The sequence below is a fragment of the Fukomys damarensis genome, unplaced genomic scaffold, assembly GCF_012274545.1.
Source record: "Fukomys damarensis isolate Sample0158 unplaced genomic scaffold, DMR_v1.0_HiC HiC_scaffold_23, whole genome shotgun sequence".
NCBI classification, from domain to species: Eukaryota; Metazoa; Chordata; class Mammalia; order Rodentia; family Bathyergidae; genus Fukomys; species Fukomys damarensis.
Window position 1 is genome coordinate 55,687,545 of NW_022900935.1, and position 16,465 is coordinate 55,704,009.

The 16,465-nt window shown below is 37.3% G+C and overlaps 1 long non-coding RNA gene across 13 annotated transcripts in view; it reads right to left on the reverse strand.

Moving 5' to 3' along the window:
• Window positions 1-16,241, reverse strand: part of LOC104873750 — a 121,130-nt gene extending 104,889 nt beyond the window's left edge. For all 13 annotated transcript variants that reach the window (XR_002025932.1, XR_783571.2, XR_002025931.1 and 10 more), the window contains exons 1-3: window positions 16,112-16,241; window positions 15,769-15,864; window positions 5,377-5,516 (exon numbers count right to left, since the gene is read on the reverse strand). This is a non-coding gene — a long non-coding RNA (uncharacterized LOC104873750). The remainder of the gene's footprint in view (window positions 1-5,376; window positions 5,517-15,768; window positions 15,865-16,111) is intronic.
• Between the last annotated feature and the right edge of the window lie 224 nt (window positions 16,242-16,465).

The window sequence follows — 16,465 nt, forward strand, 5'->3', positions numbered from 1 at the left end:
GAAATGTCAACGTGTGAAAAGTCAAGGTTAATGGAGTGCAAGAGTTTTACAAGAGCACCACCACCCTGCAATGACTAATTAAACCAAGTGAGGTCCAGATGGCAAGCATCTTTAAAGATGTCAATTATAGTTTCAGATGTTTTTGTGTGACACTATTTTCCTCGAAAGATTAAGTAGTAATGATGACTTGCTTTCAGGGTGAGGGGCCACTTCATTCTGTCTGAGATCTGGCTAATGCTGGCCTTGGCTGTACCTTCTATAATTTATGCTGCTTTGGTAAAGTGCCCTGAGCATAGAGAAGATGCCATTTCAATTCAATTTTTTTCTGATCCGCCCAGGAATCTGAGTGCATTTCCGATGAAGAATCAAACATGGCCACCAGTGGGTGTGGTTACTCAGGATTGGCTTTAAACAATTTAAGCAAAGACACTTACTAAATGTCTACTCTTTGATAGCTCTATCATCATAGCCACTTCATCCAGGCAAATTACCCAGAGAGGTTCGAGGACATCAGGGCAGAAGGAAATTGAAACTCCTCTAAAAGATGAAACCAAGTTGCATAAATGTGAAACATTTGACCCTGTTTAGGATAGAGGTTTCATTGGGGTGTGCACCCAAATTCTTTCACCTGGAAAGAAAGGGCAAGGAGAGCCTTTTCCTCATCTACTCAGTCTGATAGATAACATTTGTCAGGCTAATTTTTGCTCAATACCTCTGTACAGGATTATTCTAGAAATGTTATTAAAATATTCTATGTTGAAAACGCCTTAAGGAATTGTGCCTTAAGCTGAATTCAAAAGGTTTTCTCCAGCACAAGATTTCTCAGGTTCTTCACTGTGGTATATTATGAATTTCTAAAGAGGGATTAGATATTGTATATACCATCCACAATGCACAGTTTTGTCAAGGGTTTTCAGATTTCATATTTGATGTCATTAAAATTTTTATAAATGCGAATTAATTACAGTACTAAAAAGACTTCTGAGAGAAGAAAAATGACAAAAAATCTGTCATTTATGAATATTAATTGACAAGGGAATCAGAATATCATAGAGTAAAATGACAGAGCGAGGAGATTTATTCACTATTTTCTTTTTTTTCTCACTATAATCCTTATATACGATCTTTAAAGACCATGAGGTAAGGAAGGCATGGAGCCTTTCAGAAGCAAGCTTCTTAGTTTGTGGAACTTTTCATATTCTCCAAACAATGATGCATTCAAAAATACTTCTGCAGCTTCAAGGCTGAAAGAAAAGAAAAAGTATATTGATAGAAATTGGTGTAGGGGGCCGGGGATTTAGCTCAGTGGTTCAGTGGCCTGCCTTGCAAGTGCAAGGACCCAAGTTCAACCCCGGTAAAAAAAAAAAAAAAAAAAAAAAGAAAGAAAGAAATTGGTGTAGGTAAACATAGAGGGTTTGGGTCTGAGTATGCAAAAATAAACATCAGCAACCACTCTTGGAGGTACACTGATAAAAGAGAAAATGTGCTTAACAAAAATAACAGGTAATTCTCATAGCAATAAGATGACTTGTAATAGGAAGAGATTAAACCATTTTCATTCCAGACATAGAATTGTACATGAAAACTGTATAATAAAGAAATAAATATGACAAGAGAGAATGAATTAAATGGTTTAAAGGAGACATGTTTTAGTGGGTTTTATACACGGGTAGGAGCATCGAACTGACTCAGATATAGAGGACAGTGTGTGTGTGTGTGTGTGTGTGTGTGTGTGTGTGTGTGTCTTAGTATAATCTGCTGACAAACAAAAAGAAATTTGGAAGTGATTCGCCTTTTATGAACATTAATAATAAAAATCTTGGTTAATATTATCGAATGCTTCTTAAAGCTCAGAAGATGTTTTTGTAGATAAGCAATTCTAATTTATCAGTAGGTACTACTCCTTTATTATTGGACAATTTTATGAGAGTGTAATATACATATTTAAGCATTTACCCATTTTAAAAGTTCCATTCATTGATTTTTAGGAATTCACTGTGCTGTGCATTGCCAAAATCTAGTGTTTAGAACATTTCCTTCACCTTGATCAGATCCCTTATACTCTGATGGACAGCTTTTATTTTTACCCCCCCAACTCCCAGACAAGTAATAGTGTGCTTTTGTTCTTCTATGTTTTTCTCAGGTAACATTTTCCCCTGTTTTTGTATCCAAATAATTTTATTTTATATTTTTCCTCATTCTAAGTAAAATTTTTCCAATTAGTATGCAATGTAATAACTAGAATACCTTTGGAAATCACCAGAAATCAATGAACAAACCAAGAAAAACCAAACAGGTAGCTGATTTTTAAAACATAATCATATCATGGACTCTATTTCTCAGAATAGGTTAGTATTTTCCATGAGTAACAAAAAAAGGATAAATTTCTGAGGTGAGGGATAACTGAGTTTATTGATATAGAGTGCATTAAGGTGCTAAAAGTTCCCAATGCACCCCATAAAGATGAACGATCATTAGCTATCAATGAAAAACAAGTGATCAAGCAAATAATAAAAAAACCAAGAAATTTGGGATTATGTATGGACCAATACAGAAAGAAAAATACCATAAAACATGTAGTCGGTCTGGAAGAATATGGTACCCAGAACACAATAAAAGATGTTTCTCTATGAGCAGAATCTTCAGTCCTTTTATTTCACATGACCTTTTATTTCACAGTTGCTCTGCCTAGGTGAGCTTACAGAAAAGTGTATTTGTCAGTCTGGAGGGAAAACCGTGATGGGTGATTGTATTTCAGAGACAGCCAGAGGGCTGAGCTTGGGATACGGATTTGGCATACAGTTTGCAAAGGGGGCAGAAATTGACCACATGGAAATCAGTGCTCAGAGAAATGACATCTGGAAGGCAAACTTTCCAGGCTGCTGGCTGCTGAAAATGTCAAACTGTTTGAAAAACAAACGCTGTGACAAAACAGATATATGGGATGAAGTCTTCAAGATCCCGCAGAATAGCACATACTGGTTGCCACAATGAACCTACTCCCGACCCTCAAATACCAACTTAATAAGCCAAAGAAGGAAAGGGAGCTGTGGGGCCCAAGGACAAAAGTTAAAAAAAAAAAAAAAAAAAAACAATCCAGCTGCCTGTATTTGCTCCCTGCTGTTTCATTCACGCAATCCTAATTGAATATTTTCTGTCAGACTCAATCTTTTCTCAAATGACTCAGCCTCCTCGATCTGGTTAAGGGTACATTCCTAAACTCTGAAAATATAGTCTAAATATTTGATATATATTGAAGATTTGTTCTCATGAATACTATACAGCATCCAGACAAAAGTGAAGAAATACGTTCAAAATTATGCTGAAGATTGGAATGATCCTTCAGCGAACTGATAACCAAACCTGTAAGCTAGCAAATGGACAGTAAGTTGGTCATTTAAAATAAAAGGACAGTTGGCAAAAAATGAGGTGGTAAATCTGGGAATTTTAAAATATAGGGTGACTATATAAAGTACAAAAGTGAACTTATTCTCTCAGAAGATATTTGCGGTTCACTGGTAAGCTGCTCAGAGTTTCTATTGTGGTTTCTTTATTCTTTCTCATCCTTAAAATATTCGATGTGTATAAAATGTCTACCTGGCTCTTATCTGGCAAATTACCCCTTCCATCCCCGCAAATTTCCTTCACTGCTCAACCAGACGCCTGTGTTATTGTTCTGTTACCTTCCGCTGGGCTTTAACACGTTCGTGTTTTCATATTTTCCTACTTTTACTTAGGCTTTATATAAATAACAGATCAAGAGAAGTATAATTATTAAAAACATTGGCACAAAATGTCATTTGTAATCAGCAACTTGATTTTCCAATTTTTTTTTTTTTTGGTACTAGGGATCAAACTCAGGATGTCGCGCTAGCAAGGCCAGGAAAATGGCACTGAGATAAATCCCCGGCCCTTTCCAATTTTTTTTTTTTTTATTCAAGTAGGGAAGATAAAGTAATGTAGACATAAGAATTTAAGTGGTACCATTCTACATTGCTTTTGACAAACCTCCTGGTGGTCAGGATGGTTAATGGGAATATCAAAAACATGGCTTTGGAGCTATAGATAATGGGAACAATTATGCCAAAAATTAATAATTCCTTTTTCTAAAGCAATTGCTTTAATTTCATTTCTTTTCTTTTTAAACTGTGTGCTTTTAAAGTACATAGATAAGCCATGATTGTAAGAGAGGGGGGAAAAAGTGAAAGTATGGATAAATACATAAAAATAAAATTCACCCATAATCCCATCTCCCAGGATAAAACAAATCACTACTTCTATCTAGCTTACATCCTATTAGAAACAGATGTACAGGTACACACAGCCACAGCCACATACACACACAAACACACAGCAACACAGCCACTCCTGCTGAATAACAAGCTTGAAGCAATAATGATGTTTCTAACTTACTCTTCTGTGAGTCAGAGACTTGGACTGGACTCACCTGAGTGAGTCCTCCGGAGCCACTAAGTCAGGGGGTTTGGTTTCTGGGAGTTGTACAAGGGTTGTCCGGCAGGCTTGTTCATCTTCATTCTCCCGGTGACTGTGGCAGGGTTCCCAGGAGAAGTCAAAAGTCCTGTTCCAATCCACAAACTCTTTCCGAGCCTCGAAGTGTGTTCATTATGGCAATGACCCATTGGCAAAGCAATTCACATGGCAAACCCAGATTCCAAGAACAGAGAAAGAGAATCCACTGTGTGGTACTAGGATCCGTGTTGGGAGAATTTGTGACCACTTTTGTGATTATTCATAATCTTAACACTTAAGGGGATATCACTGGCATTTGTGTTTTTATTTTTCAAAAATACACAGTGTTGTGCTTAATTAAAATGTTATATTCCCATATCGATGTATATCAATTGATTTCATTAATACATCTGCAGAATGTTTTCTCTTTAACTGTAGCATAATTTATTCAACTCTAGGACTTTGCTAACTTTTCCCGATCAGGGTGTCATGAACATTTTTGTGCATTCATATTTTCAGCTCTCGGTGATGATTTTTTTTTTACTTACTGATGACTCAACCAGCTTATCCTTAGAATTGCAGACTTTGTTCATTGAAAGGTGAAGAAAAAAGACAGGAAAGAACAAAAACGAAGACAAGAGTAAAACTTTGTCTTATCACATCTTGTCCCCATTAGTAAAAGAAGAGTAAAGGGGAACAAAAGAGAATTATAAAAATTGTCATGGAAACTCACTTGTTTACAAAGAGTGGTCTCTAAATATCTTCATAGTGTATCTACTTTTGATGTATTTAATATTCTTTGACATTTTGTTCAGTAACATGTCAGCCTTCTTCTTCGCATTGTTCGCTCGGCTGCTTGCGAGTCTTCCCTGGCCTGGGTATTCAGGCTCTCCTGCCATTGCTTACCTTTGCCGGAGCACAAAAGCGATCATTTCACTGAGTTTGGTTTCACCGGCAGTGATAATCTTCCTGTCACAGCTCAGCTTCTCCAACCTGCTTTTGAGCCTCCTCCAGTTCACTAAGTACTTCCTTGACACCTTCTTCTGCTGCAAGAACAAGGGAAAATCCTTAGGACTTGATGTGCACCTGTACGCTGTGGGCACCCAACAAGCAAAACCAGAGAAGAGACAAAAAACACCTTATTATAGTCAAGCTGGACCAGGTCCAAGGAGATGTCTAAAATCTTTTGTCTGCAGAAAACCAAGCTCTTAGGGCTGATAATGGTTACTTGATGTCAAAGATATAGTGGGAAGTAAAATTCTTCACAAACAAACTGTAAATACCATAAAATCATATTATTTTCAACTTCCCTGCTTAGTGGCTTTGTTATACTGCTGTAATTACAACTGACATGCCTGCAAATGGAAGACAGGAATATTCTAAGCTTGTCATGTGTTTATGTATAACTTGGGAAGTTAAGGTCCCATAACTAAAAAAATAAATAAATTTTACTTATCCAGCATAATTAATTAGGGAAGTTTGGGAAACTAGGAAAGTAAAGTTTCAAAATATGCTTCATTTGGTTTATTATCTCTATAGCCTAACAGTTGCCTTGGCAGAAAATTTTTCATTCTTTTCACCTTGTGCTTTCTACTTTCTGTTGCTGTTGTTTTGGCTCCTGATCCCTAAACTGAGTATTTGGGCAGTAATTTTGACCATGATATGTGGCAAAAAAAAATGCTATATTGGAGGATAAATGTTAGCTTTTTAAAAACATCCCTGTATGAACATATTAAGGAAGGGAAACATAAAATCCATTTGTAAGGTAGTAGAGTTATAAAGTCATAGAATTCACAATGGTTCCTCTTGAACTTGTAGCTAGTGAGATGTAAATGATAAAATAATTCTACAATTTGTTGTAATTTCACATTGCAAATGAATACAACTATCAGAAAATGACACTACTTGAGTTTTCATTTACCAGTTACTCAAAACCTTATGCAGAATATTATGCAAAGTATCAAATTCTTTGGCTTGGTACCTAATTATTAGTGATTAGAATCTATGAGATCTAGTTTTCTTCCAGGAAACAAGGAATGTGTCCTTCTGGAGAGAAAGGCCAGTTTCATTTCAAGTATGACTACTGGTGTCCCCGGCAAGTCTGCTGACTGTAAAGAAAGTGTTTATTGATTCAACCTTTCCATAACCCTCTACTAAAGTAAACATGTCTGAAACAACTATGCAAAACATCAAATTTCACTCATCTACTTCTTTATTCAAAGAACTCGGCACGGGCCACCACTATAGCCGAGGTCCCCATAGAACCAAAGACTTGCATTTTATGTGATATGATAATCCTCACCTCAGTGTAACCATACATTTGGTTACTTTTTCTGTCATGAGCACTTACGTCCAGTGCCCTCTTGAATGTCTTCTCTCTAGTTAATTATTAATGGCTAAAATTTGAGTTTAGCCTCAGTCCTACGTAGCTTAGTGCAAGTCATTTTCATTTTGTTACAAGTTGATAGAAGCATCTCCTTTTAGGAGATGAAAGAATAAGTTTGCATATGGTGTTGCCTTGACCCTAGCCACACCTTCAGGTATAATCCAAAACAAGAATCTTAGACTTGTGATTAAAATCTGAACTGTCTTTTCTAAACACTGGGTTTTACCCAAAATGAAGCTAATCAAATATCCTCACATTCAATGTTATAACTTTTATCGTCTATCTATCATTATAAAGCAAAGACCAATATATACGAGAGATAACATTATACATGCTTTTGCATTCAAAGTTCATTTATTTATGTAGCTAATATCTATCGTATGCACAATTCATTTATTTATTTAGCAAGTATAGCTTTTCTACATGAGATGTCATACTAGGTCCTGGAAACAAAGATATATAAAACACACTCTCTATTACTCATAGTAATAGAAAAATTTAAAGAGAAAAATTTAAAGGTAGTATCATGGTGAGTTGACTAGAAAAGTTGCCAAGTGTTCTTTGGGAAAAGTATCATTATGACCATTTAAAATCACAAAATTTACATTTTATTTTAGTTACAAAGAGCAAAATTGGTGTTCTTTGCCTAGATCATTGGTTCTCAACTAAGGGCACTTTTGCTCACAAAGGGTCATTTAACCACGTCCAGAGACATCTGCCACTGTCACATCCTTGTGAGATGATAATGGGACAGTGTGAGACAGGCTTTGTCATCAACTGGGTAGAGGCCAGGGTTGTGATAACATCTCACAGTTTGAAGGACACCCCTACAACAACACAAGATGATCCAGCTCAAACCTCCCATGCCACCAAAGCTGAAAAATTCACCTTACCTGCACTAAAAACTTGAAAACATTCCTCTGTAAATAGCACATAAACAACTGTACTGCCCTTAGTACAATGATATGCTTTCTTATAATTTCTATAATTTTCCTGGGTCTTTGACAGTTTTCATTTTTTGCTTGTTGAAAATCTTTTACACACTTGTAAAGATTTTATTGTTATCAAGGTTATCTTTTTTCTATAAGAACAAATCCTTCTGGGGTGAAGATGTCAGGTAATACCAGAAAATCAGAGTCCATACAAATCAGAATAGTATCAGAAGTAAAAGAAAATACACCCTAGATATTAATGAAACATGTAGAGGAGAGTATATCTTTTACTTCTAACTTACAAATCTTCAAATAAAGACTCACATAAGTCCCATAGAGATATGGGTGGCAGCAGATCTTAGGTTGTGAGCCTTGGGGAGTGCAGAGTGCAGGTTGACAGAAGCCATCATTTCTGACTTGTTACAGATTAAAATAACCCAGCAATTGATTATTCAGGTTCTGTAGTATGAGAATCACAACCTTGAAAAGAGCAGGTTAGGAGTATCCATAACCCCAGAATCAACAAAAATAAGTCAACTACATTTAAACCTTCAACTTTTATTTACTATCATGAGAAAGACTGGGAGGGACGGGATCACGGTGCCTAAAATGTCCATGTGATTAAGGCTGCCACAATATCCAGTTAGCCGCCTTCTACTACCTAAACACTGCTTCTAGGTTTTACTTTCCAGCTTTGAAATTGTCTGGCTCCATCTGTAAATCAGATTCTATCTATTCAGTTTGTAAGCCCAAGAAGAACAAAAGCACCACAAATCCCATAAAGTAAAGGTAAATGTCCCATTAGTGTTAACCACTAGAGAAGGCCATATGTGATCTCTCTCCCTCTCTCTCCCTCTCTCTCTCTCTCTCTCTCTTTCTCTCTCTCTGGTCAACTGCAGAGAAACTCTCCAGAGTCCCATAGACAGAGTTATACTAACCACATTCACAAAACACACAAGCATGCACGCACACACACACACACACACACACACACACACACAATTTACTTACTTATTTATTTTTCCCACTGAAGCTCTTTCGGGTGAGAACCGTACTTCACTAATTACATCCCACACCCCATACCCCACACCGACATTTTCAAAGAAGACAGTTGAAATCTCACCATTGCCAGCATCTGCAGGAAACTGTCTTGAAAATCATGGAATGAGTAGCAAACTTCATCAGGGGTGGGGAGAGACGAAAATGCTTGTGTTGGAGACAAGGGCTTTAAACTGAGGGGGAATTAACTCAGCTTATAATAAATCACTGCTGACACCACCTCTGAAGACTTCATCCTCTCACAAGCCAAAGGGAATTTTTAGCTGGCCAAGGAGGAAACTCCACAAATGTTGGCTATTATTTGAATGTGTGACCTTCCTGTGAAAGTTGTGCGGGGTGTTCTCTGTGTGTCAGAACAAACTCCACAGAGAATAGCTCCCCCACTAACGTAAACAAAGATTGATTAATAACTTATTATCATATTTTACAATTGAGGCTTTGGAAAATGTGTAACAGCAGGAGGCCCTGTCTTCACCTCTCATGTTTTGAGCTTCTATACTGATATTTCACTGAAAAAAATTAAACCGAGTAAAATGTTTGAGAAGGGCGATCCTTCCTTTCATAGTCTGAAGAATATGGTTTTCCTCATACTTTTCAAGTTAGAATTAATAGTAAAATTGTGGTGAAAATGTGTAGATTTTACAGCATATAACTCTCTCCTATATTATACCATCTGCTTCTCACAAAATTTGTTAATAAAGAAAAACAATTTCAATAGCACCACTTTGAGTCCCAGGCACGTTAATCTGATGTGACGTGGCTCAAGGATATCCAGTAGGAGAAACTGAGTAAAGGGTTCTGTTGATCATGAGATCTATCATGGCAGATTCTTAGAGGAGGTGGTGCTCAAGACGTTCAGAGAAGAGTCACAGAAAATACAAGTGTTCAGAAGCTAAGCAGACAGAAACAGAAAATCAATCTGAAAGATGATTTTCTTTGACATCTACCAAATACCTGGGTCACCAAGAAACACCGAGTCCTGATAGCATCCTATCCTGGAAGCAATAGCACCCATCATTCCGAAATTAGTCAAGGATCAAACTACAAAAAAGACAACTACAAGCCAAAGTCTTTCGTTAACATAGATGCAAAAATCCTCAAGAAGATACTGGCAGACTGAATGCAAGACTTCATCAAAAAGATCATATATCACAGCCAGGTAGTTTTTTTTCTCAGGGATACAAGGATGGTTCAACATAAATAAATCAGTAAATATAATACATTACATAAATAGGATCAAGAAAAGAAACCACATGACCATATCAATAGATACTGAAAAGGGTTTTGACAAAATCCAGTGAGTCATGATAAAAACCCTGAAGAAAATAGGTGTAGAAGGATCGCACCTCAATCTGCTAAACCGTTTATGACAAACCATTGGCCCACATCATATAAAGTGGGGGGAGTATAAAGCTTTCTCTCTAAAATCAAGAACAAGTTAAAATATACAGTTACCACTCCTTTTCAATATATAACTTGGAACATTAGAGCAATAAGGCAAAAGAAAGAAATAAAAGGGATACATTAGGAAAAGAGAAAGTCAAATTATCATTATGTGCAGGTGACACAATCCTCTATACACAAGACCCCCAAAACTCCACCAAAAGACTCCTAGAATTAATAGTAAATGAAGCCATGTAGCAGGATACAAAATTATCAAGCAGTAATGTTCCTGTACAAAAATAATGAACTCATCAAGAAAGAAATATGGAAAACAATACCATTCTCAGAAGTTTCAATACTTAAGACTCAACTAAAAAAGTGAAAAACTTCTACAATAAAACTTTAAAATTCTGAAAAAGGAGATCAAAGAAGATATCAGAAAATGGAAATACTGATGTCGTAGGTATAGGCAGTGGCTTTCTGAATGGATTCTCAATTGCATAAGCAATAACATCAAGAATCAATAAATGGGATTATATCCAATTAAAAAGCTTCTGTACAGCAAAGAAAACAATCAACAGAGGTAAGTAATATTTTGCATAATGGAAAAAAATTTGCCAGTTGCATCTACAACAGAAAACTAATTTCTAAAGTATATAAAGAATTCAAAAAAATTAGACCCCACAACATAAAAAAACCCAATCAAAAAATAGGCAACAAAAATGAATAGAGAAGTCTCTGAAAATTTACAAGTAGCCCATAAATTCAAGAAAAAAACTTTCAACTTTCCTGGCCATTACAGAAACACAGAGGTAAACAACACTGAGATTTCATCTTACTCTAAAATGCATGGCAATCATCCAAAAATCAAATAATAACCAACGCTATCAAGGCTGTCATGAGAAAGGAGCTCCGTACATTGGTGGTGGGAATGTAAACTAGTAAAAGCATCATGAAAATCAATACGAAATGCCCTAAAAAATGGAAATTAGGCCCAGTCATTCCCTCACTAGGTATATTCCCTAAAATGTTTAAAACTTCAGCAAGTTTATCATAACCAGAGCTTAGAAATGGCACATATGTCTATTAACAGATGATTGCATAAAGAAAATGTGGTAGAGTGGACCTTTGAGTGGCAACTGGCCTGACCTATGAACAACTGGGGCTATGACTGGAATTGTAGTTTTGACTTACAACCACAGTCTTGAGTTATGACTCAAGTGCAGCTGCTCATGCTTTCAAATGGTCTCAGGTACAGGCTTAACCCTTAAAGTGTTCTGAAAGGAACATGACAGCATCCTTTCCTTTTAAGGTTAATCGTGAAATCCTGGGCCAGGGTCTCTCTATGGACTGTGGGATCTGCCTGCGTACAGGGAAGAGACTTTGAAGGCTGTGCGAAGGAGCTTGAACTGTCAGTTGACTGACTCGAACTCCAATCAGTCCTCAAAAACAAAGTGAGTTCGTAAGTCAAGGGTCCGCTGTATTTATGTGCAACGTTATACTACTCTGCTATAAAGAAAGATAAATTTGACTCATTTCTGGGAAAAAGGATACACATTGAATGTTTAATGTTAAGTGAAATAAGTTAGACACACAAGCATAAATACCACACAGTTTCTCACACATGAATCCAAAGTATAAAGAGCAAAATAAAAGATAGATTAAAAAAACCAGGGAGACCCACTGTAAATAGGAAAGAGATGAAAGATGAAGGGAGGAAGGTTGGAGGGAGGGAGGACTTTAAAAAGAACTAAAATGCACCATGTACATGTTAGAAACATCTATAATGAAAGTAGTTATTATGTATCACACACATGTACTGATAAATACATTTTTATATCAATAAGAAAATGGTTTCTGTTGAGCTATCGTCCAGAGCCACTTCTCTGTTGTATGCAAATAACTCATAAAGAAGATGTATTTCTTAGTTAGTAGAATAAAACTTTATATTAATTACATCTACTGGAAGCATTTTCAGTCTCGAACTGCTACTAATTCTCCACGACAATATGTCATCCTCTGGTTTCATCACTTCCAGCCTTTGTCTTATCCCCACCAAATGATTCAGTGAACAGAATCACTGTAAATGGAGGAAGAAGACATAACTTGTATATTCTCCACCGAGTCTGAGCTGATCTCTGGATGAGACTAATCTATTCTCACCCCTCCGGATGTACTCTGCACTCGAGAACTCTCCTTATTTCATGACCTGACAGTATGACCAGAGACAGAGAGTGGAACCCACAAAGAATACGAAAACTTTCCCCTTGACCTTGGGCTCCAAGCTGACTTTAGCCAAAGGGAAACCATGGCAAGAAATTTAAAGCAAGGAAGAAAGAGGATGAAATACATATTCCACCAAGTCCTCCCTTACTGATGATTCTCATTGGTTACCATTCTTACTCCCAGCCTGTCTTCAGGGCACTGTCCTTTTTTGAGTCTCTGAATGACCCCTCTCTCCCACTCCAAGACCCCATAGGACTGCACTTACCCTTGATGGTGTCCCTAAACTCTGATCTCACACCCAGGATCAGCTCTGTTGTTAACAATTCCTCAGGGCACCTGGATTGGATCAGATTCTGTTAAGACTTGGTAGAACAGGGCAGTTATATTCAAACTGGGGTTCTCCGTCTTTGTTAGAACCCAAAGTTAGGAGCCCAAGGTATAGCACACATCTGAGCATGCTGATGATTCCATCTGCTAGGGTGGGCTTTAGCATTTTTTGTTTGTTTGTTTGTTTGGTACCGGGGATTGAATTCAGGTCCTTGCGCTTGCAAGGCAGGCCACCGAACCACTGAGCTAAATCCCTGGCCCCAGCTTTAGCGTTTCAAGGCACAACTGTTGTGCTGGTTTCACTACCCAGAATAAAAAGAAGCAAGTCAGCCAGACAGCCCTGTTGATCTTTTGTGTGCATGTGAGGGGTAGAAAATGATTCAGAATGACGTATAAGTTCAACAGAGATGAATGAAATTTAAATGAACATTTCAGATTTGTAAAATTTACTTCAGTGAATAGGATACTTTCATGAATAATAGAGAATAAGCAGAATAACAAAAGGCCAGCTGTATTAATTGTTCAAGTTTGGCTACTTTCATTTAATAGGATATTTACCCTATACACTTATCATGGCAGGACTTTAAAGTTCCTATTGAAAGGTGTTACGTAAATGATGGTGAGCCAGTAAAAGAACACAGGCATCTCTGGATACATTAACTTAGTTGATTTTATACAAATACATATACATATATACACACGCACACACACATATACACACACATGCACACGCACACAATACATATATATAATGTACTTCACCTGAAGCAAAGACAAGTCCTTCTCTATATAGCACATATAGAAGCACCCTGTTCATGTATTTAAGGATTGGTATGATACAGTTTACAAATAAAAATGATGCATGCCATTCACATTCTGATTTTACCCTTCCAGTGAACAAATAAGCAAACAAATAAATTAATAGGCTTTAAACAGTCTGATGTCAAGTAACATAAGTTTCCAGTTAGAGCAGTGAAATTTGGAACTTATGTGGGCTATGGAGGACTAATTATTATTTTCTCTTACAGAATATTGTAGCATTCTGTGAACTATTTTGGCCTCAGAGCATTCCTAAGTATGGCCAGTAGACTCCTATTAATATAGTAGGGTATTTTTAGCTTAGGTCTTAGCTGTTCAAAACCACATTGCTTAAAGTATACGCTTACAAAGAAAAATTCACTACAGTATATTCAAATATAGCCCCATCTGCACGTCTTTGGACTACGGAATGAGTATTTTATTGATAAAAAGATAAGCATATATTAATTTTGGCACGTTTCCTATAATAAATAAGCTTTATAAAACAGAAATGTTTTACCTATTAAATGTATATTCTTATTTCACCTGGTGTACCCCAAGAAATGTGATAAATATTTAAAGAAGAAATGTATTGCCGAAGACCAAATACCACATACATCAAGCTCTGAGTAGGGATACAACACAACACAAAGAGGCTAGGCCAGTTCAACTGTGGCTCCCAAATATGATTTGCTTGGCTGACATTTCCCTGTGACATTTTCCATGTATGCGCATGTTTGTGTGTGTTTCTTTCCCTCTTTTTCCACGAAGCCCTCTACTCAGACAGTCACGGTAACAAGTCAGACAAGTTCTCCCACAAACAAACTTAACAGTGTTAATCAATCACCCTTTGCACTTTGAGAATTTACTTCCTCCTGAAAACGACTTGTGAAATGAACCATTTTTCCTCTTCTTCAGATTAGGGAATTAGAACAGGGGAATCAACACTCTCGCGGTAACACACTCCTGGTTTGAGACAAGTGAAATTAAAAATAGCAGTTTTTGCTAACGGTTATCCAATTCTGGCAAACAGATCACAAGGGTAATACAAGAGCCATTCATCATCATTGCCGATTTGGTTTTTACTTTTTTAGCTCTTTGTAACAGAATTGGCGTTTGAATTCTGTGCATGTCACAGAACTGGAGACTGTCTCCGATCATCTCAACATCCTTAAGCAAATCCAATAAATGTGGAAAAGACACAGTGAACTCAGGTCCTCCACTCGAAGCAGAGCCAGTTCCTTTCCCAAATGTTATTTATTTTCACTTTTCACCAGCTCTCCCCAAGATGTGTGACAATGAGTGTGCAACGAGAAAGAATCCATTTGGGGAAAACATACAAAATGAACGACCAAACAACATATTTACAGGTCTGTGTGCCACCGAGTCGCTCTCCTTCGAGACTCCGAATGTGTTGCTCCCAGCCTGTGAATTTCTGGGAGGACACATTTTAAGTTGCTGTTGGAGAACGCATTTGAGCATTTTCTCCTTCCTGCTGCTCTCTTAATTCTTCACTAAACACAGCTTTAGGCAATTAGAATGAACTGATTATCCAATCTTAGGAGTTTGGAAGAAAATAAGTGGATGGAGAAGATCATTAGCGTTAGCTGTAATTATACCACCAATTAATAAAAGCTGATGACTCTGTAAAGAGTGACTAAAATAAACTGCAGCAATTCATAAAGTCTGACGGCCTGGGTTATTTTAGGTGGTATACAACTCTATGAAGTCCACTTTAGAAGGATTTGGTGGACCCCCCCCCAAAAAAAGCACCACAAAACATTAAAGGGGGACCTTTGGGCCTTCACAAAATAATGCAATAAAATATTTAAAAGCAAAAATTAGGGGAGACTTGAAAATTTACCTAGCATAGCTTCCTCATTTTATAGGGAAGGGAGTTGAAATTCATTGCTATCAATAAGAAATTAGCATACCTTCCATTACTTTTCCTTTAAGAGGCTGGAAGCTAAATTGCTAATTTTTCACCAAAATGTAATATTAAGCTACATCTAACATATTTAGATATTAACAAGCGACAGTAACAGATGAGAACAACATTTGATCATTCTGAGAGATAAACATCGAATCTGGAGCTGAGTACATTTACCATGTACTATAAATGAAAACTTCATAGTTGAATATTATTTTCAATTTCAGTAGTATGAGAAGCTGTGGAGGACACTTTACCGGGCTTTCCAGGTGTGACTTCAACAAGGAACTGGTCACCGAAGCCGGGATGATCTTGAAGATGGCTTTGAGCTCTGCAATGCCCTGTATCAGAGCCTGCAATAAAAGGGAAAAAGTGGGCCTCTGCTTTCGCTTATCAACGGCTTCCATATTTTTAAACGCAGGGTGAGGATACGGTGCTGAGAACAGCGTCCTGAATGAAAAACACCGTTACCGTTCCAGAGCCGTCAAAAAATAAACAAATACAGATCTCTGTCTAAATGACACTAGCTTTTCATCGTGGATTTTTGCATTCAGTTTGATTTAAAGCATAATGCCTTAAAACGCTCGTTATCTCACTCACCTGAGTTTTTGGTGAGCCTTACATTGTTGCACCGTGAAGTCTTCCTCACTCGCCTTCTCTTAGTCTTGGCCCTAACACCACCAAGCTCGAATAAGGAAGCCGGCAACCATTGAAATCTGCCTGGCTCCGGGCACATCCAATGACTGATCAATATGGGAGGGGCTTGGTCACCCAGATCCCCTGGGCACAACTCTCAGCTTCCTGTGGAGAGGACTTTTCCCTCTGCCCAGGCGTTCTGCCCTCCCTTGTTTTCCAACTGTGTTGATACCCAAAGTACAAATTTAAAAATCTACAACAAAGTACGTCATATCTTTGAGAATACACTCCAGGAAATATGCAATTAAATTAGCTAAC